Source organism: Mustela nivalis (genome assembly GCF_964662115.1).
Source record: "Mustela nivalis genome assembly, chromosome: 3".
Lineage (NCBI taxonomy): Eukaryota > Metazoa > Chordata > Mammalia > Carnivora > Mustelidae > Mustela > Mustela nivalis.
Window position 1 is genome coordinate 174,554,514 of NC_139022.1, and position 17,405 is coordinate 174,571,918.

General features: G+C 57.9%; 1 long non-coding RNA gene across 2 annotated transcripts; it reads left to right on the forward strand.

Moving 5' to 3' along the window:
- The first annotated feature begins 292 nt into the window (after nt 1-292).
- LOC309861583 lies at nt 293-8,550 on the forward strand. 2 transcript variants are annotated; one of them, XR_014310035.1, is made up of 4 exons: nt 293-420; nt 2,401-2,565; nt 2,631-2,798; nt 3,205-8,550. It is a non-coding gene; the product is annotated as an uncharacterized lncRNA (long non-coding RNA). The 2 variants fall into 2 exon arrangements; XR_014310036.1 differs by having other exon boundaries at nt 301-420; nt 2,401-2,798.
- Nucleotides 8,551-17,405: the final 8,855 nt, after the last annotated feature.

The window sequence follows — 17,405 nt, forward strand, 5'->3', positions numbered from 1 at the left end:
CAAGCTCAGGGCCCAGGCTGGTACTCAGTCCTGGAGGACAGGCCCTGGGGCAGGGGGAGGTGAGGGGCCTTGGGCTAACCATCCGGAGTCGCCTCCCCACCCAGGGCGGCAGAGCACAGTCTCTGACACAGACAGCACGGGAACGTGGGGCCCAGGTGCCCAGTCCCGGCTTCAGAGGCAGGGGACAGAAGGAGGTTTGTGCACGACCCGCTCATGTGGCAGCTAACGGCACTTCCTGCTTAGAAGGGCAGTTGGTGGCAGTTAGATTCCGTTTGCAGTTGCTGGCTGCACCTCCCCCATTCTGCCCACAGGCAAGGACGGGGCAGGACCCGCTCTTCTCCGGGGACATGAAGCAGATCAGTATGGACTAAAACCAGACCTTCTCAACCACATCGTGCTCTGAGATTGCTATGGCGTCGGGTGAGGTCACCGGGCAAGCAGGGCGCTGGGGTCCACAGGCGACACTCTGGGGACCCCCCCTGGGCTTCTGTGTGGGGAACGTGGGTTCTCTCTGAGGAGAGGAGGGGACGTTGGCAGCAAACAAAATACTGCCACATGGTAGAAGTGCTGTGGACGAGCCAGGTGCCCCCTCCGCGCACCCTGAGAGTCTGAGGTCGAGAGCCTCCCGGGGTCCCTATGTGAGCTGAACTCCAAAAGGTGTCATGCAGCTAGTATATGAAGGGCAGGGGACAGAGGGTGGGGCTGTGGTTCGGGGACACTAAGGGGAGCCGGGGACCAGGCAGCACAGACTCGGCTGGACAAGGACACACAGGGACCAAACGAGGGTCACATGGGTCAAAGGGACAGCCCCTCTTGGTGTTTTTCTACAGTTCTGAATGTTGTTGCGTTTTATTTCAGACAATTTCTTCTGTTTGTAAAGACAAATATTATGACGAATCCCCAAGTGTGGTCAGCCAGGTTGTAGCCCCGGGTCCTGTGCTCACCACACGCGTCGCCAGCAGCCAGTGTGTCCCAGCAAACCCCAGACCTCAGGTCTATTTCATCTGTCAAAATCTCCGCATGCATCTTAGAAAACGGGGATCCCGGTGGGCGCGTGCCCCCCACACCAGCTCCAGCCTGCAAGGATTCAGTGCGACTCCTTGGTGTGCGGGCCGTGTTCCTGCCTCCCCAGTCCCCTTAGGGTTCTCTGGACGGTCTGTCCTTGCCGGAATCCCGGGTTTGGTGCTGATTCTCCGGGTGTGAGTGAAGACCCAGATGCTACGGGGACTAGCGAGACGGGAAAGCGGGGTGAGCCCACACAGGGTACGTGCAGGTGAATAGGGGCGGGAGGCAGAGCTGTGTCTGTGTGGAGAGCGGAGAGCTCTGTAGCTCGACCAGGTGCTTTAAAACCTGGGTCCGGGAGGGGGGCTGACCTGGAGGGCCACCGAAGTAATAGCGGAGGAGCCACGGGGCGTCCGTGGACCGGGTCTTCCCAGGGACAGTCAGAGACCTGTCGCATGAGGGGGGGCGCCTTGTACCTACAAACCCGGATGGCCCCTGTGACATTCTTGGTCCTGAAAGTGAGGCCAGGTCACAGCAGACCTGAGGTGCCTGGTCCAGGAACTGTAAATCAGTGTAATGGTTTTTACACGTGAGAGCCATGAGTCCTCCTGGAAAACCTTGAGTCCCGAACAGAAAACTTATTCCCCTTTCCAGTCTCCTTCCCAAGAGGGTGGGGAAACAGGTCATTCCAGTCTGGGTACCTGGTGGCCATTGTGAGTGGCTAATCCTAAATTAGTTACTTCCAAAGGCACAGATTACAGGAGTCACCGCTCTTTCTCAGAAATGTGTCTCTCTGGGCCTCCCGAGGGCTTGGAGTAGAATCCCAAGCACAGGTTGTATTCTGTATCTCAAAAAGAGGAAGGCGGTCCCATCTCCTGAGATGGTGAGCAGACGCTTAGGCCAACGCCCCGCTGAGAAGCAGGGCAAGCCCCGGGTCAGGGTAAAATACACACACTGTTAGACCGCTACCCAGACGGGGAGGAACCTCGAGGGTAAAGCCCGGAAGGCTCAGTCCAGGAGACGGGCCTGCTGATTCTGAGGACAACAGCCAGGAGGCTGACCAGAACCTTCCCCAGCATCCCAGTGATGTGAGACAAGAATGGACTTCAGGATCTATGCGGAGGAAGGTGGGCGCTGGAGGTGTGGGGAGATGCCCTGACCATCCAGCTCATCCGGACCGACTTTGTGGCTGAGTGTGACCCCGCCACGGACGGGAGTGGTGCTGCTGCCCCTGGCCGTGAATCCTGACGTGGGCTTGTCTGCTAGGTGCTCCGTAGGAGGCTGTCCCCATCTTGTGGGACCTGGGGATGGAGCAGGAGAGGTCCCCGGGAGGGGCACGTCTCCCCATCCCAGGAGAGGAGGGCGGGAGTGGGCTCCTGAAGTCCTGTCCTCTGGCAGGAAGAAGCAAGTGGTTATGGATGGTGAGACGAGCCTGCTGGACATTCTGGACGCGCGGGCCAGGAGGCGTCTAGCTCCACGGAGACCAGTACATGCCCACTGGAGGAGACCTCCTGTGTGTGTTTACCATCAACAACACCAAGTCCTTCAAGGACTCCAGTACAGGTGAGCTGCTGGCTGGCCCTCGGGGGTCTCCCTGTCCCTGTTTCTCCTCATGTTTTTCTGTCAAGGTCCTGGATACGCCCGTGCCTGCAGCATGACAACCAGTTCCCACCTTCTTCCTTGCAGGGAGCAGATGGGACTGCAGGGAGTGAAGGATTCCAGGGAAAGCTCGGGCTCCAGCGCCAGGACTCTCGGGGACGCCCTGGGACCCCTGGGACCCAGCAGTCCCTAGTGCTGTGAGTGTCCTGGATGGCAGGGCCAAAGGAGGGAGGGGGGGCCAGGGTCCGGGCTGACACAGCTCCAGGGAGAGTCAGAAGTCCCTGCTGCTAGGGTGGTCCTTGTTGGCCCTGTCCCCTTCGTGCGTTGTTGGGGACAAGGTTGGTCGGTCAGCTAGGACTGGGACAGGGGATGTTCAAGCTGGGAGCCAGACCAAGGACCGGCCCCGTGGGGGAGGTCCGGAGGAACGAGTTGCCTGATAAGGATCGCCGTGGGGCTGCGGATGAGCCGAACCCATACGGGGTAGAGAGAAGGTGGGGAAGGACTGGGTCGCTCAGTCCCCTTCCCCCTGCTAGGCCACTAGTCCTCTTCCCCCTGCTAGGCCACTAGGCCAATTCCTACTCTGAAGAAGCCCCTTCTTCCTAGGACGTGAGGACGCCTTCTAGATGCTGGTGCGAGAGAGCCAGGAGCGCAGGTTGGGGAAACGGAGCTCACCCAAGGACGGTGGCCCAGGCTGCATGAGCTGCAAGTCCCCCCCCTCCTGACGTCCCTTTCAGGCCATCCTGGCATCCCCGAAGGCCCTCTTGTGCCCCAGAAGCACAGGCAAGGGCAGGGAGGTGCTGGATGCCAGAAGCAGGGGGGACAGAGGAAGGAGCAGGGGAAGGAAGAAGGACCCCGGCCACCCCAGACGCCCTGGACAGTCACTGTAGACCGGCTGGACAGAGTGGCAGTAGACCTCCCAGGATGCTTGCACAGATGTGCTGACCGGAGGCCCCAGCACCCCAGCTGTCACTCTCCTCCTAGCCCCGTCCTGGCCCTGTGGCCACAGGCTGAGTCCCAGTCAGTTATTGGATGGTCTTGACCTTGGCGTCTGGCCAAGATGGGAAGGCACTTGGGACCCTCAGCTTTGTGTCTGTCTGCCTGGAAGCCCCTCTCGGGGATGCCTGCAGGGCTGGTGAGGCGGCCGGGGCAGAGCCACCCTCTTCTCTCTGGGTGTCTGTCTGGTGCTTCTGGCACAGAGCTGTGGCGCTGTGGGAACAGGCCGGCTTCGCATTCTCACGCGACACCACTTTATTGAACTCTCAACAGTCAGCGGGGTCTCAGAACCAAGGGAGGGAGCCTTCTCCTGGGGATGGAGACCCGCCTTTCCTTCAGGAGAATGTTGAAATCCCAAGGGGGCACGGGAGCTAGTGTGCCCCACCTTGGGGGTGTGCTGACTCCATGCAGTGACCCCTTAAAGCCAGGTGCTGAGGACAGCGGATCCGAGTCAGAGGGAAGTGTTGGGGTTCCGGGACAGGGTCCTGGCATGTCTGCATGACCTCTTCCTCTGCCCCATGGCTGCCATGAGACTGCTGGTGACCCAGCCTCTGGTGGCACCTGTCTCCTACTGTGGGGGTCAGTGGGCGGGGCCCACCTGCTAGCCCCTGCTCTGCCCTAACCGGGGTGAGATGTGGTCCCCAGTGCTGCCCTAGGTCGGAGATGTGGATCCATGGGGCGTGCCCAGGTCCCAGCTGGCCACACAGAGCCCTGAGAGAACTTAAAACAGATTTGGGACAGACCCCAGGGCTGGCCAGGGCCATGGGGCCTATGTCCCATCAGTATTCCTTCTGGTCCTAGGGGGACTTGGGTCGTCTCTGACCCCCCAGGACCTGGGACCACTCAGTGAGATCGTTCTGGGTTAGGAACTTGTGCCTCCTAAGGTGGGTACTGTCCTCTAGGAAGGCCAGTGTGACAAGGCAGGGCATGGTGTTGGCTGCCCAGAGCCTCAGGGTCCGCACGCTCAGCATCGTGCTCTACTCCAGAGGCCAGGAAGCATCTAGTTTCCCTGTATAGGTGGAATCCAAGGGTCCTGGGAAGGTGTGGGGCCTTGGGGTTGGTGGCTCAGCGCTGGCCCAGATGTGTCTCAGCTGTGCCAGTCACTCCCCAGAGAGGGTCATGAGCTGCAGAGGCCATAGGGCAGGAAGGGTGTCCTGGGCCCTACAGCTTCATCTGTAGTGGGCTGGGGAGACCCTGTCCCAGGATTCCCAGGGGCATTTTGGGGCCTGGTCTGTGGTGTGACCGCTGGGGTGGCCCAGGCAGGGGCTGAAGGGAAAAGGACCCAGTGTTTCGGCGTCATGTCTGGGACTCCCCTTCCTGCATTCTCCTGGTGCGCTGGGAGGCTGGCGGGGGGGGGAATTCCATCACTGTGGGAGCAGGCGGGCCAGTCAGGGGTCCTGGGCTGAGGGCAGCTGGGCCAGAACCTGACGCCGGGGCTCCCGGCCACAGGTGGGCAGCCTCGGACTCCGTGGACTTTTCCACCTGCAGTGGCTCCTTGGCCTTGAGCATGGCCTGGCTGGGGGTGGGAGGCTCCTGGCTGCTCAGGGTGTGCGCCGGGCCTGGGGGTGCCACCCCTTCACTCTGGGGAGCATCTCAACACCGCGAGAAGCGAAAAGAGGCCTGGGCATTGGGGACGTTGCTCCAGGCCCAGGGGCATTGGGAACTCTTCAGGGCCCACTGCAAAGAGGCAGACTGGGTTAGCGCCTCCAGCAGGCTGTCTGTCCCCGGCTGGCTGGGCCCGCAGGGTATACTCATGGCTCCCTGCGTGTCCACCCTGGCCTGCCCCGACAACCACCCTCCAGGCTGCTGATGCCCAACCCCTGCAGGGAGCTGGCATATGTCCCGCCCTGGCCTGGGGTCCCCGAGGTTGGAGCCAGGAGTATAGAGGGACAGAGATGACGAGGAAGGTTCTGGGGCGTTGTCCACTGTGTGCTGCCCAGGAGGGAGAATCCGGAGGGGTGGGGGCCCTGAGCCTACCTGGGGGTGGGGCAGGTCACACTTCATCCTTCAGAGCGAAGCCATGGAGGCCTGACGGTGTCCTGACACTTCATCCTCCAGGGCCAGGGGCTGGGCTAACGTGTCCTGCAGGAAGTCCCGAAGACCTTTCAGAGGCAGCTTCAGGAGGGGTTCCGGGCAATGTGTGTGAGTCCGAGCCAGCGGGGCCCCACCCTGCCACCCCAGTCTGCCTCCCAGGGGCAGCTGCTGAGGTCCAGCTGTGCCCAGGAGCGCGGCAGGCAGAGCCGGGGCAGGGGGAGGCCTCCTGCCCGCTGCTCCTCTGCAGGGAGTCCTGCCCAAGCCACCTGCCTGGCCTCCGTCCCTCCACCAAGGCTTGAAAGTTCCTCAGCACACTGGCCCAACGCCCCTGACCCCACCCTCGTGCACGCCTGGGCTCCCGTGGGCTCACTTACTGCGGTGCACCTTGAGGATGGTGTGTGCCATGGTTGTGAGCTTGCACTCCCCATATAGCATGTGGACATCCCACAGCTTCAGGGTGAGAGAAAAGGGGGTCTGGGAGAGCGGGACCACGGGGAGTCCCCGCCACCCCCTGCCTCCATCGGAGAAGGCCCCGCACCCCCTCCTGTGGGTGCCCTCCTCCCGGGGAAGATGGGGTTCCGGACGGCTCCAGGGAAGGGCCTGGCCAGCAGGACATGCGAACCTGGGAGGCCACAGACTCTGCCCCACCCTCGGGGGCCACCCGTCCCGAGAGGCTCGAGGCTGGCCGCAGAATGGGCTGAGGGCCTGTCGCTCTGCAGGCTCCCCTGGCCTTCCTTGGGGAGCTAAAGAGGACACAGCTGGTCCCCTGGCACCTCCTCAGGGGTCCTCTTGGGTTCTCCGGGGTTGTTCTGGGCCATGAACCTCGGCCTTAGGGCTGCTGATTGGGGGCCGGCTGGTCTGAGGGGTGAGGCTGAGCTCGGGCCTCCCTGGGGGCCAGGGCCAGGGAGCAGGTGGGACTGGGTCTGCCTGGGGGCCTTGCCCAGCCGATGAAGCACTGCAGAAACCATTTGGGGTGTAAAGCCTCATCTCTTCCTTGTCCTGGTGGAAGGACAGGAGGTGCTCAGGACCCACCCACCGGTGGCAAACCTCCCTGGGCCCGGGCCCTAGAGTTAGGTGGACACGCTCCCCTGGGCCCAGCAGGAGAAGGAACAGGACACTAGGCTCTGGGCAGCATGCGCAGGGTTCTGTGGGACCCCCATGCCTGCCCCGGGCTGTGGGGACGGAGCCTCTGGGGAGTTTCTACTCGCGAGGTGTTTCTTGAGGCGTTTTAGTTCTTTTGCCGTGATGAGGTCGTGATGGGCCTGGAATGGTGCCAGTTTTGGAAACCCTGGAATGAAGAAGCCTGAGAAGGCCTCAGGCGCCACCCCCAACCCACCCTACCCCCCACCGATCAGAGCCTTGTCCCCCCACCAGGTGGGGAGCGAGTCCTGGCAGGTGCCTCCTCTTCCATGCCCTGCCTCCAGGCTGTGCCCACAGCCCTCCCGGACCCCGGCTGGTCCCGCTCTTCCCAGACAGCAAGACTGCTGTCCGGCCCTGGATGGGGCGGGGGGTGGGGGGCAGCCGCTGGGGCACAGGACCCTCCTCCTCACAGAGACCCAGCTGGGTGGGTGAGGACCAGGCCTGTCTCACCCAACAACTCTTTACTGCAGGGGTTGCTGCAGGGGCAAGGGAGTTCCCAGCACCCAGGGTCAGGGCACGTGGCCCACAGGGAGGGTGATGGGGGTGTGCAGGGCCAACTCCTGGGCTTGGGATTCAGTCTGGGGACCCATGCGAGTGACAGATGCTGCTACCTGACTTTGGCCGGCCGTGGGCTGGCGGGGGGGTCTGGGGGGCAAGCCGGCAGCCAGATAGGAGGCTGAAGGACCCGTGGGAATCTGAGAATGGTCTGCCAATGGTAGGGCCAGTGACCATGGCTACAGAGCCCTGAAAGCTCCCTGGGGAGGCAATGCCCTTTGCTAGTGGGGAGGCGGCCGGTGCAGTTTCTGGCCTGCCCCGCTGCTGGAGCCGCCCTGCGGGGAGGGCGTCCTGAGCTCTCAGTCCTGTCCAGCCGCCCTGCCGACTCCCTACCCTGCTCGGCTTGTCTCTCCAGTGAAACCCACTGAGTTAGCTCCCAAAAAGCCGCCTCCCCGGACAGGAACCTGAGCAGGACTCCCACTATCTGACTCCTGTCCTTTTAGTCGCCCACCTCCTGCAAGAGGTGGCACGTTCCCATGGAATGAGACCACCTCAATGGGGTGGAGGTCAGGGTCTTGGGAACCGTCCTGCCCGCCCGGTTCTGATTCCTAGTTCGGTCTCTTTAGGACTCAGACCTGAGTTTTAAGGCAACGGTGATACCCACTAGAGCACCAGGCAGCTCCAGAGCTCAGGGACAGGGGCGCTGAGGTCTGCACCCTGTCCTGGCCTCAGTCCTACAGTCCAGAGCCCCGTCCTTGCGTCTCTGGGACAATGGGAGCTGGAGTCCCAGCTCTGCATTCTGGCCCCACCGTGAATGTCCCCTTGGTGGCCAGCCGCTCCCCGACCCCACACCGCTCCCCGCAGCCCCTGAGGTCCCTCTTCCCCGTGGTCTGGCTTGTCCCAGATCCCGTGGATGCCACTAGACACCATCTGGCTTCCTTACCTGAGCCCAAGGCAGCCAAGGTGTGTGCACAGGGTCAAGCCCGTCCGTGGTGCAGTCCATGGGGCGCTGGTGCCTCGCGCTGTTCCCCCCATGGGATGCGTGCCCAGCCCCGTGCGCGCGTCTTCTTTGCTCAAGTGTCTGCTCAGAGCTGTGTCTGCTGTGCGAGGCTCCGGGCGCTCGGTCCCTGAGCTGCGTGTCCTCCATGTGCAAGGGCCCTGTCTTCGGTGCAGGAATGGAAATATGTAACCCCCACGCGCCCCGCCCCTAAGCTTTCCTCCGCGCTCTGAACGGTGTCTCTGCAGAGCGCGCGCTTCTGACTGAAATAAACTCCGGTTTACCCAGGAGTCCTCTCTCGCCTGTCTTCCCTCTGCCGACCAGCCTCCTCCTCCAAGCCTGCGGCCTGACCCTCCTTGTCACGCTGGTTTTCTGATGCCTACAATGCGCTCCCGCCCCCAGTGAGGCCGGTAAGGGCTGCACACGGAGTCCCTCCTGGGGATGCAGCTGGGCCCGAGTCCACGGAGAGAACAGGCCGCTTTCGAGGATGGCAGCAGACCGACCCAGAAGCCGCAGCATTCGCCATGAGAGCCTAGAGAAGCTGCTGATCCCGTGGGCAGGTGAGCCCCGGGCCGGGCCTGCCTCTCACATCGGGGCCTTCTCTGCGAGGTGCGTGGTGCAGCAGCGGTCATGGGGTGATGGATGTGGGGGGGTGCATGGGGGCCGCAGGGCTGCTGGAGCCTGGCTCACCCTAGACCAGCGATCAAGGTCAGCCGTGACCCGGCCACACTCTGTGGACACGGCTGACCTAGGGCACCCTGGTTCTGTGGTACAAGGTAGCCGTCCGCGGTGGAGAAGCATCGACATCTTGTCATGAGGCCTCTTGTCCAGGCCCATCTAGTTGGTCTTCACTGCCCTTGAGGTCAGCGTCTTGGGGGACCCGGGCTTCGGGGCACACTGCTGGCTGCTGGGCTCTCTACACAGCACACCGGCTCCCAGCCCTAGTCACCGGGCACCCCAGCCGGTCGGGGCTCACACTGCGTCTCCCGCTAGGCGCCGCATCAGCAGGGTCTCCACCCACAGAGGGGAACCCAACCTTCGGAAGCTGTGTCGGTCCTGGCCTAGGGGTGTCATGAGGAGCACCCGTCGCCCCTCGCCCCTCGTCCCGGACCGGACCGGACCGCCGTGCAATAGCACGGACACCACCGTCCCAGAACCTTCACCCTCTGGAGCCCCTGCTGAATGGAGGACTCAGTCTGAATGCAGGGGAGGCAGACAAGGGGCCCTCCTTGAAGCAGGCATGGAGTTCCCCATCACTCCTCGGAGTGGCCAGGGGCCTGGCCCAAGGCCCAGCTCCATTCCTGCCTGCTTCCTGGGTTTGCCTCCTGGGTGTCTCTCTCAGCTCCAGCCCAGCCCAGACTCTGCACCTCAGAGGCTCTGGGGATCAAGGCCCTGAGCTGGAGAGATGAGTCCTGCCCCGAGGGAGGCGTTCCTGCCCCGGGATGGATGAAGAAAGGCCCAGAGGACTCAGTACAGAAAGCCATAGTGGTCCGTGAGCCTGCACAGTGTGAGCTCAGCATCTTCCTGGCCGTCCCGTGGAGACGCTGCTGCATGTGCCTGAAACAGAGGGGGTCCGTGTTGGGGGTCCTGTCCGAGCCAGGGGTATGGGGGAAAGGAGGGAGCAGAATGGCTCCTCTCTGCCCTGCATCCTCAGGGAGCCCAGGACCCTCGGAAAAGGGCCCAGCATGAGAGGCAGACCGTGCTGGCTCCGTGGGAGCAACTGACAGCCTCGCTGGTGTCCACCAGCCACGATCCCCGCCGGGCTTCCCCTGGTCCTACTGCCACCAATACCCACTGGGTCTCAGCTGCTGGACTCCGGCTCTGATACGCGCCTGGGACATATGTGCTCTTGCTGCCGAAGATTCCCTTTGGGCCAGACCTGCTCCTACATGCCCGTGATCTCCGCCTGGGCCTCCCCTGCTCCTGCTGCCTATGATCCCCGCCTGGGCCTCATCGGCTGTTGACTGTGATCCCGATGGCCCCTCAGAGGCTACTCATGCCTGATACCCTCCCCTGGTTCTCATTTGTTCCCAATGACTCTGGTCTCTGTCTGGGCTGAACTGGCCCATCCTTGGCTCTGACCCCCCGGCCCCCCTGCAGGCCTCCCCTCTGCCTGCAGGCTCTAGTCCCCACCCCTGCAGGGGGTGCTCCTAGTGTGGATGGTCCCTCTCTGGGCCTCAGCTGAGTTAACTGGCTATGATGCTGGCCCGGTCCAAGACCAGAAGGTTCTCCATGTTCTCTTTCATGGTGCTCTAACCAGAAACCTCCAAATAGGACCCTGCGTGAAAATCTTCAGAGAACAAAGGGGTCTGCTCCCTGTAGGCAAATCCCCAATCCGTCTGAGCCGAGAGCGGAGATACCGTCTAGTTCCGGGCGGCAGGAGGGGGGCCGCTGGGCTGGCGGATCCCACGTGAGCATTCCGCTCCGTGGCCCTGCCATCCCTCAGGCTCCTCTTCCAGCCACTGTCCCAGGACACACTGTCACACTTAAATGACAGAGTCTCTTCACCCCAGTGCCAGGAGGCTCTGGGGAACGCTGACCAGATGCTTGATGCGGAGGCCATCTGCCTGGGGCCAGCAGCAGGAGGCTGGTTGGAACGGTGGGCCAGCCAGTGTTCCTGCAGCTTGGGGGGAATCAAAGGTGTCTCTGAGATCCCACAAGCACAGGTGACAAAGGGAAAATGCAATGAACTGGACTTCATCAACAGGAAAATCTTAGGCCAGCGAGAGTCTGAACCAAGTCCCCACTCTGGATGCAAGGATTGGGGAATTGCTAGAGGACGGGTGAAGGGGAGACCGGGAGGGCTTCATGTTCCCCGTTCGGGAGGCGTGTGCTGGCTCCTGGCCCAGGAGGCTGAGACCCGGCAGCAGGGGACAGGCCTCACCCCATGGAGCTGTGGAAGGACTGCCCACGCCAGCTCACGGTCAGTGCTCGGGGCTCAGGGTGTTCTTGGCTACAGCCCAGGAGGCCAGCACCATCCAGCCAGAGCCACAGGCCCCACAGCAGCCTGAAGGGAAGAGGGAGTCGCTCCCACTCACCTGTGACCCGTGGCTGCGTGAGCTGCACTTCCTGTCTACACGGGGGTCCTGGGGCAAGTGGGGCGGTGGGAGTGTGCCTGAGCCGGGGACAGAGAGCGCAAGCACATCCAACAGCCTGTGGACACAGAGCAGAGTGCCCACGAGGCAGCAGTGGGACGCTGGGGCGCCACCGTTCCGTCCACAGTGGGGCCCGTGTCATCAGTGCGGGTCAGCGGGTTCCTGTCAGCACTGAACCCTTCACCCTGAAGGTCACACTCCCCAGAAAGGGTCCTGGCACCACGCACGGTGGGAAGGGGAGGCTTGGCGCCCTCCCACCATCCTTAGCTCTCACGCTCAGGCCCTCCCGGCACCCTGCCCTTCTAGGTTGACAGGGTGACAAACGTCCTCCCACCAGCAAAGGTTCACAGCATGCATTTTGCGCTTAAGAACATTTGCGGGCCTCCTGGGTGGCTCAGTCGGTTGAGGGTCCGACTCTTGATTTTGGCTCAGGTCATGATCTCAGGTCGACAGAATGACTCTGTGTTGGGCCCGGGACTCAGCTTGAGATTCTCTCTCCCTTCACCCCTCTCTCTGCTTGAGCTCTCTCTCCCTCTCTCAAATAACTAAAGAAATTTAAAAAAAATTAACATTGAAGAACGTCTGAGAAACCTTCATCATCTCTGCAGAGCCGCCTTCGTTTTTGGAGCGGTTGTACAATCGTCTTAATGGGTCCACTGAGATTTCTACTAGAAGCCCCTATTCTTTAATATTTATTGAAATACAGTAAACACAGGATGTTACGTTAGTTTTAGGAGTACAGCTTAGTGATTCGACAATTCTGTAGACCTGCACTCTGAAAACTAGAGAACACTCATGAGAGAAATTGAGGAAGATACAGAGAAATGGAAAAACATTTCATGCTCATGGAGTGGAAGAAAAAATATTGTTAAAATGTTTATGCTACCCAGAGCAACCTACATATTCAATGCAATCCTTATCAACAGTTTTCGCAGAACTGGAACAAACAATCCTAAAGTTTGTACAGAACCAGAAAAACCCCCAAATACCTAAAGGAATGTTTAAAAAGAAAACCACTGTGGCATCACAATGCTTGACTTTAAGCTCTGTTATGAAGTTATAACCATCAAGACAGTATGGTACTGGCACAAAAACAGACACATAGATCAATGGAACAGAATAGAGAGCCCAGAAATAGACCCTCAACTCTATGGTCAACTAATCTTCAACAAAGCAGGAAAGAATGTCCAATGGAAAAAAGACAGCCTCTTCAATAAATGGTGTTGGGAAAATTGGACAGCCACATGCAGAAAAATGAAATTGGACCATTTCCTTACACCACACACAAAAATAGACTCCAAATGGCTGAAAGACCTAAATGTGAGACAGGAATCCATTAAAGTCCTAGAGGAGAACACAGGCAGCAACTCTGTGACCTTGGCAGCAGCAACTTCTTGCAAGACACGTCTTCAAAGGAAAAACTATTGGGACTCCATCAAGATAAAAAGCTTCTAGACAGCAAAGGAAACAGCAGACAAAGCCAAAGACAACCTCCTGAATGGGAGAACGTATTTGCAAATGTCTTGTCAGAGAAAGGGCTAGTATCCAAATTCTATAAAGAACTTTCCAAACTCAACATCCAAAACAAAAAAATACAGTCAAGAAATAGGCAGAAGACATGAACAGATATTTCTCCAAAGAAGACATACAAATAACTAATAGATATATGAAAGAAATGCTCAATATCACTCATCATCAGGGAAATACAAATCAAAACCAGATGAGACAGCCCCTCAAAGCGGTCAGAACAGCCAAAATGAACACCACAAGAAATAACAGGTGCTGGTGAGGACATGGAGAAAGGGGAAGCCTCTGGCACTGTTTGTGGGAATGAGAACTGGAGCAGCCACTCTGGAAAACAGTAAGGGGGTTCCTTTAAAAAGTTAAAAATAGAGCTCCCCTATGACCCAGCAATGCACTACTGGGTATTTACCCAAAGGATACAAAAATATTCATTCAAAGGGACACAGGCACCCCACTGTTTATAGCAACATTGTCTACAACAGTCAAATTATTTATAAAGTCCAAATGTCTGTGGACTGATGAATGGATAAAGATGGATATATATACAAATGTATGTATGTACACACACACACACACACACACACACACACACACACGCTGGAATATTACTCAGCCATCAAAAATGAAATCTTTTCATTTGCAACGACGTGGATGGAGCTGGAGTGTTTTCTACTAAGTGAAACACATCAGAGAGAGACAAATACCATATGATTTCACTCACACATAGAATTAAAAAAAAAAAAAAGACCTAAACAAATGAACATGGGACGGGGGAGAGAGAGAGAGGCAAACCATAAGTCAGACTCGTAACTACAGAGAACACACAGAGCGTTGATGGAGGGAGGTGTTCAGGGACAGACTAGATGCGGGACGAGTAGTAAGAAGGGCCTTGTTGGGATAAGCACTGGGTGTCATGTGTAAGCGGCGAAGCCTTAAATTCTACTCTGGAAACCTTTATTACACGGTATGTTAACTAACTGGGATTTAAATAAAAGCTTAAAACAAAAAGACACAAGGTGAACAAACGAAAATTAAATGTACATTTCTATGTTGATTTGTAAGTGTGATGTTTAAAGGAACTAACCACAGGGAGCCCCATCAATGTAATGAGCCCGGCTACACGAAAACCCTGAGGACAGCGAGCTCCCTAAATCCACTGGCAGTGATGCTGGCATTTCCCCAGGAAAGAGGTCCCCAGGAAGGTGCAGTCCCGTCCGGTTCCGCGGCAGACCCCTGGCATGCCCACGATCTGGTTACGATGGTTGGGAGGACAGCAGGGCCAGCCCCGTTCCAGGCCCAGAGTCACACTGCTGCTGGCCCCCCGCAGAGCACGCCGGCGGGGGGGCTTGGAAACCAGTGCAGGCAGGATACCAGGGCTTGAAGGAAAATCCTTTCATTCCCCTGTGTTCAGAATGTCCTTTTTAAAGTCTCCAGAGGCACAGCCCTCCTCCGATCTGGTTGCAAGCTTGGATGTCTTTATGTCCGTCCGTTTTACTCTCAGCCTTCATCAGACCTGCCAAATGTGCAGAGACACTCAACCCGCGTCGTTTCTCAGATGTTTTAAAGCCTGCGAATTAAAACCCAACTAATGTTGAGCCACTTAAGTGAGTTTATGCTGACACTTAAAAACAAAATAATTTTAAAAGCTTTTTTTTTTTTTAAGATTTTATTTGTTTATTTGACAGACAGAGATCACAAGTAGACAGAGAGGCAGGCAGAGAGAGAGAGAGGGAAGCAGGCTCCCCGCTGAGCAGAGAGCCCGATGCGGGACTCGATCCTAGGACCCTGGGATCATGACCTGAGCCGAAGGCAGTGGTTTAACCCACTGAGCCACCCAGGCGCCCCATTTTAAAAGCTTTTAAATGTGAAATGGAGGTATTAAGATTGTTATATTTTACTTATATTTATTATTATTATTATTATTATTTTTAAACCTTGTTTTTGAAAGCCTCCGCATACAGCAGGAGGCTTCGTGCTTAGGTAGGGCCTGGCTGCGACTGGGAATGGTTTGGAAGCCCCACGGAGTCCACCCTGCCGTCAGACAGATCCCTTCACTCCGAGGTGTTCCCCAGCCTTCCCGCTGGACCCCCCACAGGCCGTGTCACCTGCACGGTACTGCACTCCGCCAGGTCTCGGCTCTCTCGTCAGCACAAGGAAGGAGAGGCCCCTTTCTGGCCTGCAACACGGGCAGGTTTAGGAGAGCTTCTGCGAAGCGTCCGCGGCCCCGCGAGCCAGCGCTGCATATTACGGGACACGCTAAGGCAACACGACGGCTTGTTCGTGGCTTTCTCCTTCCCTGCCTGACAATGACGAAGCTCTTCCCACGGGGCTCCCCCGGGCTCACCTCTGCCCACGTGTCAGGAGAAACGGCCAAGGCTTCCAGCTGCAGTGTAGACTCAGCACCTCCCACACTCCTGAGAACAGTATTTGCCCCCAGTTCCCCGCGGGCTGTGCAGGTAGCAGAGGGCCTGGTGGGTGAGCAGCGCAGGCTGCGAAGACTAGCACGAGGGCGCTCGCCGCCAGCCTGAGCCAGAGCAGGGCGACGGGACCCACCCAAAGAGGGCAGCGATCCCTGGATGCTGCGGTGGCACCAGGAGGCGGAATATGGCGCAAGGCGGAGGTGGTCGCCTGCAGCACGGAGCCGAGCCCATCCCCTGCGCAGTTACGGAGCAGCGGGCGTGCTTGCCCGATTCATTCGCTTCCTTGGAGAGTAACTGCTCATTCTTGTCCCTTTCCCTTCTGGACAGAACCTTGCAAGGACAAGTTACAGACATGAGGGACACACATTAGATTCTTTGATGTTGGATTCCACTCATGCCGAGAATACATAATAGGATCATATAGGAAAAAGGTTTTTTAAAGGAACTAAGACCTCTAGATCATGGAAACTGGCAAAGTCTGTCTTACCAAGTCCTTCCTCCTGCCTTTAGGTTGCTGCCCGGCGGCCTTCCTCAGGGCTACCACTCTCCTCCTGAAACAGCCTCATACCTCAGTAGATGCCCCACGCCTTCTGCTGTGAACCCCAGGGCTCCTCTGACTCCAAGATGCCTGCAGGGAGGCTGCATAAAACCGGGCCGGGGTCACACACAGTCAGGAGTCAAAGATCCAAGGGCAAGCCTCAAACCAAGGGGACCACAGACAAGGGATAAAAGGTGCCTCCAAGTCTATCTGGCAGGCAATTCTGGGAGCTCGCTCCATACTGCTCATAAAGTTCTGAGGCAGTGCTCCGGCTGCCGTCTGCCGTGACCTTGATAATTCCTCCTTACACCGACTTTGCCACTCCTCTCACTCATGCGGTCCCTCATTCACGCACAGTGGGATTATTTCCCAAATAAGGCAAGAGTCAAACCCTTGTCCTAATTGTACCTTTAGAGGGAACCAAGTTATGGCAATTGTATCCCATTATTTAGTCACCAAATACTTGTTGAGGACCTACTGTGTGTCAACTATTTGTTGAGGACCTCCCCGAGCCATTAGAGGAAAAAGATGTGTCGCCTCGCCCTCCAGAGCTCTAAGTCTAGTGGGTCATTAAATGTCATCTGGTGAAACAAGATTCACATCCCTGGACTGTGGAAAAGGATTTTATGATCAAATTATTTCATTGTCAGTGTTAGCTGCCTTCTCAAGCTAATTGGTGTCAGCTACTTCTTCCACTTTCCGCATAATGATACAGGATTACCTGTGCAAGGTTTGCAAAGTCTCATGACCCGGTGATCAACTCTCTTATGTCTTTAAAAGAGGTTGGAGAGGCTACGAAAGGTAATAGAGTATAAGCACTTTTTCTTTTCTCTTTGCTGGTGTTTTTAATGCGGACTTCTCCCCATGGGGGAGGGGGAGGGACATTTTCCTTCACTTCACACGCAGCAGAGGTGGTGGTGCTCTGGCTCCAAGCTCTGAGGACAGAACAACCTCTCATGAGACGCTCCCTGGAGCTTGAGGACAGCGTAGACTGGTGTCTAACCCTTGTCTGATTCGTGCCCAACTCATCTGACCTGCCCGTGGAGCAAAGAGGTGCGAATTAGGGCAAAAAAAGGCCCATGGGGTTCTCAGACCTCCTGGGGGTCCATGAGACAGGGTGGTGACTCATAGTCCTGCCCAGGACTTCTAGGGGACACCAGGTGCCACCTTGTCCCTTGGACTGAGAGGTCCCTAGCCCCCAGCCTGCATCAAGGAATTACAGAGACTCCTAGTAAGAGGGGGTGATGAGAAGGTAGAAGGCTGTCCAAAGACCTTTCAGTCTGGTTGGCGGCCTACCTGTGCACCTTGCCTGGCTCCCAGTCCCCTTCTCCTCCTCATGAAGCTCCACCCCCCTCTTTTCATTGCTGCCCTTGGAACACATCTAGACCGGTCTGCCTCAGGGGCCCCGCAGGTGCTCTTCCCACCGCTTGGAAGGGACTTTCTGGCAGCCTGTGGCAAGCTGGGTTCCTCATTACAGTCTGCTGCACTATGACCTCCTCACAGAGGCTGGCTTCGGCCAAGCACCCTGATTAAAGTACTTCCTCAGTCTTGGTCATCTTGTTGCCCCC